Source organism: Stylophora pistillata, chromosome 2 (genome assembly GCF_964205215.1).
Source record: "Stylophora pistillata chromosome 2, jaStyPist1.2, whole genome shotgun sequence".
NCBI lineage: Eukaryota > Metazoa > Cnidaria > Anthozoa > Scleractinia > Pocilloporidae > Stylophora > Stylophora pistillata.
The window spans coordinates 56,231,297-56,240,443 of record NC_142520.1 but is presented as its reverse complement, the minus strand read 5'-3'; the positions used below and the strand labels follow the sequence as shown (position 1 = coordinate 56,240,443).

Below are 9,147 nucleotides of genomic sequence, written 5' to 3'. Positions count from 1 at the left end.
CATTTAAAACTCACACTTAAAACAGGAAATAAGTATTGTTTCACCGTTGACACCCAATTTTTTCATTGCCATAACATTTTTACATGTTATTGGGTAAAGAAGATATGGAACACTGACACAACAAAAGCAAACAACTGAACATTAGAGAAATCGTTGGTGACGCAGAGCATAAACTTCTGAGGCTCCTGAGACAGGAAACTTGTCCACTTCTGCGAAGCGTTATGTCAATCAGTACAATAGGAAATGCGAAGAATTTGAACTCAGTTGTCACGTACAGAATACACTTTTCACGTATTCAAAAACAAAATGAAAAACAATCTTCCATAATTATTTTTGGTGACAGATAAAAGGCTCAGAAGAGATTTTGAAATCAGTTCTTTTCCTATCAAAGTTTGAAAAGAAAGCCAGAGTTCGGTTAAAATCTCGAGGTACGAACACCAAACTTTCACTTACCTGCTTTACCGACAGTTTCTTGTAAACTTAACATACTTCCATTCCTAAATTTTTTTGGGTATAAAGGGCTATAAAAATGTATTTCAAGCTGTTTTCAACACATCTCAGCTGCATAGCTGTGATAACAGTCAAATCCATCTCCAACATATCCAGCTTTACACTTACACTTGTACGAGCCACGTTCATTTGTACACGTAGCCAGCTTGTGACAATAATTCAGATCATGTTGGCATTCATCTAAGTCTAGTAATGGAATAAAATGGAGCAGTGAACACTCTTTTAACACCGAAGAAACAGAAACGGTTAAGTAAGGCCCCTCGCAATTAATTACCCAGATTACTGACGGAGCATATTTCCGTAACCTGAACCTATTAGGAGTATCGCTCATATCCATGCCTCCCACTTCCCCTTAAAAGACCTCGAAAAGTTCTGTAGTTAGTTTTCCTGATAGACTGATGGTTCCTAAAACTACAGCACAGTGCTCCATTCTGAGTCTCACACCAGACCAGTCACCAGTCCAGCCCGATAACTATTACAAAAAAACATCTGACTGTACAGCTGCACCTCGGAACCGAAAAGGGTCAAATTTGAGTCTCACAATAGAATCATTGTGTTCTTTGACATGGTTAAGGATACGATAGACCTTGGCAGGCGTTCTTTGCGAAAAAAATTGTTACCGCGCTATTTAAAGCGTAACCACCATAAACCATATATCAATGTAAGGGTTATGAAACGTGCTTTCCATCTTTAACCCAGGGGCTTTTTTCCTTTTTACATGTATCTCTACTCATTATTTCACCAACTGCTACGATATACACTTGAAACTGACATGCGAAGATGTTTAAGCGACTACTACTACCCCGTATGTTCTGCTGTGAAAAACATCACGGGAGTCATGTATTGTCACAATACAATTGACTTTTCCCACTTTGGCGGCTAAAAGAATTCAGGTCGAGAATTTTTTTCGTGCACAACTTGAGAGCGTTTCAATATCTCAAAATATATATTTTTTGAAACTGTAGTTGAAATAGTAATGCTTTGTTTGGAGTGCATTAAAAAAATTTGTTGTCAAAATGTGGCTCGCAAAGGTCTACCGTATCCTTATGCGAGATACCCAGCTTTCTCAGTGTCTCTCCATCAAAAAGTAAGAATTGTTATCAGTGAACTGTCCTGCAAAGAAACGTGGCAAAATGCAAGGACATATATGTGATGGACTGACATCTTGTGCGGGAGGGAAAGAATGTTACAAGTGGCTTTACGTGTCCAAAACCAGGATAAGGCCAGACATGACTGGATCATTATTAGCACCAAACTAGCCATGTAAAACATCAGCTGTGTTTGCTCATGAAAATGACACCTTAAAAACTTCATTCAATATGTTTGACTCACCTTTTTTACAAGTAAACTGATGACAACCACTACACTGCACGTCATTCCACTCATAGCTGTATTTCACACCAAGTGCGTGCACACAATCTTCTTCTTTGAAGTTATTTGGCTGATTTTTCGTCCAGGCTGTAAAGTTTCCATGTCCACGATCCTCCCAAGTAAAGTCACCCTCTGTTGATCTGTCATTCAAACCCAACCAGGATTTATCTCTATTATGGCGATGTTGAATGTAAACATTTTCTTCATTGTTGTTGACATCAACAAGGACTGAGTTTTCTTGTCTACATTTTGTTACAGCTGTGGTCCAGTTTGCACAGGTATCTCTTGTATAGTAACAGAATCCATTGAAGTAGCTCCATCCGGGATTGCAGATGTCTAGAATTAAATGTGCGTGATTTAATCTTGGAAAGAGTAACAGAAATTTACTATCCACCTACACTCCGCAGGGTAAAAATAACGCCCAAAACGAGTAAAAATGTCACACGGTATTTGCACTCCGGAGAACCGGTTAGACAGGTTTTCTCGCATCGAGCAAGCGACGAATTGAATTGAAGTTACAAAAAAATGGCGGACAATTTAAATCATTTTTCTGACGACGAAGAGTCGGAATGGCTGGCGAATATTTCTCCAAAAAACACAACAACGCGCCGCTTCACATACTTCTGTCACGCACTCCCAGTAAATAAATATCCGCGAAGTTCGCCCGCACTGAAATAACAATTTGGGGTTCTGTCCTGGTGTACCGGTTCACAAGGGAATTACGATTGTTCTTTCTTTGTTTAGGAGTTATCGGTTAGCTATTGTGTATTGTTTGGTCTTTTGTATTGGCTCTTGTGAACCGGTACACGAGGACAGAACCCAATTTGGCGTGTTGTACGATAAATAACTTATTAGACGTTTTGTCCTGTCCTATCGCTGAGAATTTTTACTAGTTATTTGTATTTTGACGAGGCGGTAGGGCTCGTCAAAATACGGCACAACTCGTAAAAATACTCAACGATACTTGACAACAAAACGTCTAATACGATACATGTATTCATATGTGACAAAGCTTACTAAATGATCTGCGTCTCCTCCGTCTAAATATTGATGAAATCTAACCCGCAAAGTTTAGTTGCATACCGACCTGTAAGGACCGCATAACTCACTGAGACAGGATCATATCTGGTCTCGTACAGTTCCTTAACACAGATTCTGAATCCAGACACATTCATATTCTGCAAAAAAGTTCGAAGTTTATTATTTAAAAGAATTCTACATTTCCCTCTCTGTGGAGTTATCGTCCTCTACAACATCTTTCGCAAGGAAATTAAAAGCGGGAAAAAATAAAAAGGGTAAAAGCTGATAGCATTTTTTGGATGATTTTTGAAAATCAAGCATCTGTTTTCAAGCCGATTCTTTTAAAGTCTACCGTAAAATGCTTTTTACCTCAATCCAAGTAGAAATGCCATTATGAGCTGGTGCCAAGTTTCCACTCGCTGTTGTGCTGTGATTGGCTGATATTTGGACAGATGGCGTCGCATTGTAACTTCGTGTGAAGTGTACAAGCTGTCAATAAGATGAAAAACAGATACTGAAGGAAATTCTTGAATAACTGTTTCCTTGAGCATGATCATTAATTACTCTAATTTTCAATAATCGCAGGGCTCGACTCAGACTTACGCAGCACACTTACCTCGCAGTAAGCGTTTTTGTCTTCATCTGTTGGTGGACTCGTATTTGGAAAGTTTACAGAGCCATGCTCAGTGAAGAGTGGCTTGTGCAACTTAGCAAATGCAAACCAGGTCTGTAAAGAACCAGTGCAAAAAACAACACTTGCTTCTAGTGAGTACCATAACGCAAATTCAATGAGTTAGAATGATTTCACACAGTAAAAGATCTTAAAATTGAATGAATAAAATTGTAATGGAATGAAACTAAGAGATTCTAATCTAATTTGAGCACAAATGCAAAGATCCAAGCGTGTTACTGAGTTAAGCCGATACCTTGGTCAGCCTTGAGAAAATAACCCTAATCTCAGAGCTTCATCTATTGTTCAACAGAGATAAAGCACATCACATACCACATAAATGTCCTGATGCTTGCCGTCAAAGTTTTGTAGCTCCCGCAAACAAGCCTTGAACGAGTCCTTGGTTACATCTTCTGTCCAGATCAACGCAGCGTCGTGTTCCTTTCCACTTCTTTGGTGATCAGATGTCACAAGAACAACTGGTGAATCCTTAAACTTGTCCTAAACACATGAAAATAAACATTTTCATCACAAATCTGACTACATTTTGGCAGTTTTTTTAAATTGAGTTTTGTCTGCATTGATCTTTACAAAGTTATCTGAATCATTAGTAATTTGCAGTGGGGTCAAATATTAAAATGATATCAAATTATAGTGAATTGCTGTCTGCATTGACTTTTTTTACCGAACGTCTTTTTACTATAATCATCATAATTGTTATAGTTATTACAATAAAAATAGAGATTATTGTTATTGTCCACGATGTTCGCTTAATTAAGGATATTCTATATACAAGGCTGAAAGTTTAGGAAAAAATTATTAAAATGTTTAAACCAAACGTTTCCGGCTGTTTGCCATCATTGGGGTTGAAAATAATGAACGTCTGTACATACATATATATCTTATGTGATTCTCGATGGGAAAAGTTTGGAGACATAAGAAATAACTTGTTTGTTCAAACTGGAGTGGAATTGTTCGATCATTAGCTCCTCGACGATCCTACGCTTGTGGAATGTTTCTGCTGAGGACAGAACGCGCCAAGTGAAAGAATGTGATGGATTTTCCCGCAAGTTTTTTGTAGGTTCAGAGGTGTGAGCAGGATTTGAATGCTCCGAAATACGTACTGTTAAATTTCTCACAGTTTCGCCAATACAATTAACGCCACAAGGACAATCTACTTGGTAAAACAACTTTGGATCTGTGAGTATTTTTAAGGCTTTCAATTTGCGGTAAAGGTAACGAATCTGATCCAACCGACGCGTCGGCCGACACACTACCGACACACCACCGATGCTGTACAAACAGCCGCTGTCGAACCTGGCTTTTCGAACCTGGTTTTTCGAAGGTTCCAACATCCCGCTGAGTACGTGGCTTCATCTAAACAATTTGCCTTCTTTGCCACAAGATTACAAAGATGAAATTAAAATTAATGAACTCGTTGAGTTTTGTAACAAACGTCTTACCGAATCTCTCGTTTTTACTGCAAAAAGGAAGCTTGATAAAAACTTTCTTTCGGTCTTCGAAGAGAAAATTCGGAATGACGTTGTCATCTTGCATTGAGTCGTTAAGAAATTCGTTGATTGTATGCGAAACAAAACGCCTGGGATAACCTGCATTGCCAAAAGATGTTTTAAGAGTTTCTATGTCCCTGTCAAGATCGGTAGAGATGCGTTTGGCTCTATGGAGTACGCCAGTGATGCAATTCCTTTTCCATTTAGTAGGGACCTCAGATTTCCAATATGTTGGTAGTTTTCCCGGTTTCTTAAAGACGCTGCAATTAAACTTGTTGTTCTAACTAAAGGCAGTATCGAGGAAGTGGTCGATTGAGCATTCAAATCCTGCTCAAACCTCTGAACCTGCAAAACTCTTGCGGTAAAATCCATGACATTCTTCCACTTGGCGTGTTCTCTCCACAGCAGAAACATTTCACAAGCGTAGGATCGTCGAGGGGCTAATGATTCAACAATTCCGCCCCAGTTTGAAAAAACAAGTTATTTCTAATGTCTTCAAACTTTTCCCATCGGGAATCACATAAGATATATATGTATGTACAGACGGTCATTATTTTCAACCCTGATGATGGAAAACAGCCATAAACGTTTGGTTTAAATATTTTAATATTTTTTTTCCTAATTTGTTAGCCTTGTATATAGAGTATCCTATTATTGTTATTATTATTATTATTATTATTATTATTATTATCATTATTATTACCATTATAATCATTGTTATGGGCTCCAGGTCCTATCTTGAGCAGTGCGTCAACGATAAAGTCGAGAGGAATGGGTAGAGCAAGTGACAAAATTGGCTGAGTTTGCTCTGTCGCAGCCCCAGCTGGCTTGCTACCCAGCGTTTGCTTTTGGATTAAAGCTCCGCTGGACGTACTTTATGAGAACTCTGACTGACATAGAGGATCTACTCGGACCTCTGGAGCGTGCAATTGCTGATGCCGAAATTATTATAGATCACAAATGTACACAAGCTGAACGCGAGCTACTGGCGCTGCCAGCGAAAATGGGAGGCATGGGCCTAATAAATCCGAGTCAAGTAGCAGCCGTAGAGTATGTAGCATTGCCTAATATTACTAGTCCGTTAGCCCAACAAATAGAATCACAGGCACTTGAGCCAACCGACGAAAATGAAATACACCCTGTGTAACAGGAGATGCGCCAAATGAAAAATAAGTATCTGAAGCAAAAACTTGATGAGGTGAAGAGCTCGATTTCTGAAAAAACTTTGACAGCTGTTGAACTTGCCACTCAGAAGGTTTCTTCTAGTTCGCTTACTGTTTTGCCAATTAAAACAAAAGTGAGTTTCGAGACGCCGTGAAACTCAGGCAACGACTGAAAAATTCTTGACACGCCCTCTCTCTGTATTTGCGGGGACGTCTTCACTGTGGATCATGCTATGATAAGCAAACGGGGCGGATTTATCATACAGCGCCATAATGAAATGAGGGATTTGGAGGCGGAACTGCTTCGCATGGTGTGCAATGGTATTGAAATCGAGCCAGTTTTGCAAGACATCACAAGAGAACAGTTGAATTGGAAGCCAACACTGCCCTAATGCACGACAAGATATAGTTGCTAGGGAATTCTGGGAGAGGCAGAGGTCGGCTTTTCTTGATGTGAGAGTGTGCCATCCAAATGCAGACACCTCTAGAGATATGGATCCAGACCAGATATTCAGGGAGCATGAAAGAGAGAAGAAGTGTCAGTACGCAAGCTGCGTGTTAGAAGTAGAGCAAGCTACATTCACGCCATTAGTTTTTAGCATGACAGGTGGAATGGCGGTGGAATGTGAACGATACCATAGTAGACTTGCTAAGCTAGTTGCTACAAAGAAGGGCGTAAGCTATGCGGCTACCATGTCATGGATCAGGGCAAGAGTGTCCTTTGCGCTGCTGAGATCATCATTACTTTGCTTTTAAGTTAACTCTCCTAGAAACTCGCGAGCCTCATAAAAGAAGTTTCCAGCCTAGTTTTTTGGTCAGATGTTTTTGAAACTAAGCTATTATCTTGTTTTCTTCTTATATATTTGATTGTTACGTAAATAGGTATTAATTTTGTTGCTATTAATAGAGTTATTATTATTATGTGGCAGTTAAAACGTCTGGATGCCAGAACCTATATACACGAAAGCTGGGCGTCTAGGACGTGGCCAGCTAACATGTTTAGAATTTACATATGTACCCCTCCCAAAAAAAATAAAAACTAATACAAAATGATAAAAAAAAGAGAAACTTCTAAAAAAAAAACAAACCCTAGTGGCTAGTCCCTAATATCTTAAAAACTCAACAAAATAACATATGGCTAAGATGAAGTCTTCAACTCATGAATTTCAAAGATCTTGCAATCTTGAGTGAACTGCTGACTACAGACTTCTGCATTCTACCTAACACTGCTGTACTCCTTTCTGATCCAACAAGCTCCCTGACGCTCTTCTTGAGGTCTTTCGAGTACCCTCCCAGGACATCGATGATTATGTTGTACTGAATGATATTAAAACTCGGGTACTGTCTCTTGAGTTCTAGACGAAGCGGGGCGTACTTCATGATCTTCTCCTCGTCTTTGTGGTCCCGATTGTCTACCCATGGGCAGCTCACCTCCAGTAGTGTTACCGTCTTGCGCGCCTTGTCAACTATCCGACCGTCTATCCTGTTGGCCCTGACTTCCGTTATTATTATTATTGTTATTATTGTTATTATTATTATTATTATTATCATTATCAATTAAAAATATTATTTTTATCAGTATCATTTGTTGTTTTTATCCTCATTTAAGCCAATGAAAGGAGAATGAACCCGGATGTACCAAATAATTATCTGTATGCAAACAACTATTTAAATAATAAATTACCTTTCGAAACGTGACATCTGCACAATTCGTTCCTGATCACCATTTTGTCATTTTGATTCTTCCCGTCATTCCCTCGGGGGGTGCTCCTTGGTACGCCATCCAATCAATGGTGGCGAAAGGGTTGAAGTTGTTTCCATTCCTCCCAGACTGCATTGCACAGACTGTAAAATTTTGATTGTTGACTTTTTCTGTCCAAAATGTGATAGCATGATGCACCGTGTGGAAGTCATTCAGGTTCATGTGATTAAGGGTGATCTGTACTTGAACTTCTTTGTTCGGATAGAAGCGGTATGGTGGGAATACCACTATTTTGCAGCTTGAGTCTGACCATTTGGGAACTCGAAAAAGCTTTCCGACCATGAATGATTGGAAAGCCTGTAAAGATTGGAAAAGCGAAAGTTCTAAACTAGTTGTGACCAATTTTCTCCTGTTATGCCTCATGCAAGTTTCCGGAGGTTTCAATGTATTTGAAAATCCTAATTTTTGTGTCTGTCTTGTAAATCGAAGACAAAGTTCCTTCTCTTGGTAATAAGGCCTTACCCTCACAGCTGCCACGATGATATTAGGTATTATTGTCCAGTCCCTTGCAGAAGCTCAATTTGTACAGGCATTCATTGCCATATGTCGTTCCCTTTTCCGTGCAGACAGGGTCTTGATACGAAGGGCAGTTGTCGTCACACACACACCGAGCTTCATGGGCACTGAAGGTTATGCAGACTCCAAATGATGGGCAGAGCACATTTAGACAGGGATTGAGATCTGTGAATGTGAAGCAAAATGATAGTGACCTCAAAATTAAAGAAAGATACCAAAGCAACGACATCAAATGATTGTACTCATATATTCAAGTTGAACCCAAACCTCCAATAACGACGTAGCTAACAGACAGAGGGTCGTGTCTGCTTCCTGTTCCACTCAATTCTTTAACACAAATCCTCATGGATGTGAGGCTAACTTCCTACACAGAGACCAGAGAGCACAAGTTGAAACAACAGCAGAATAACAGTCATAAAATCAGAGCGATCATTTACCTCAACCCAGGCTGATATGATGTTATTTTTGGGTGAGACAAGGCTTTTCATGCTGACTTGAGGGTTGTACAAATGATGCACAAACACAAGGACAACAGGTGAAGCATAAAAGGTTGTGTTGAACAACACCTCCTGCAAAAATTAAAGAGAGAACAAATTTATATGAGAGAAAATCTGTATGGTACTA

The 9,147-nt window shown here is 39.4% G+C and overlaps 2 pseudogenes across 1 annotated transcript; one reads left to right on the top strand and one right to left on the bottom strand.

Annotated features, from left to right (window-relative positions):
* Positions 1–340: 340 nt before the first annotated feature.
* Positions 341–8,883, bottom strand: LOC148740529 (uncharacterized; annotated as a pseudogene). Its single transcript, XR_015996579.1, has 9 exons — positions 8,791–8,883; positions 8,470–8,688; positions 7,930–8,304; positions 3,905–4,072; positions 3,518–3,628; positions 3,271–3,390; positions 2,969–3,059; positions 1,843–2,217; positions 341–696 (listed from the first exon to the last, which is right to left on the bottom strand). The product of XR_015996579.1 is annotated as an uncharacterized LOC148740529 (transcript).
* On the top strand, positions 5,960–7,001 carry LOC148740530 (uncharacterized; annotated as a pseudogene).
* Positions 8,884–9,147: the final 264 nt, after the last annotated feature.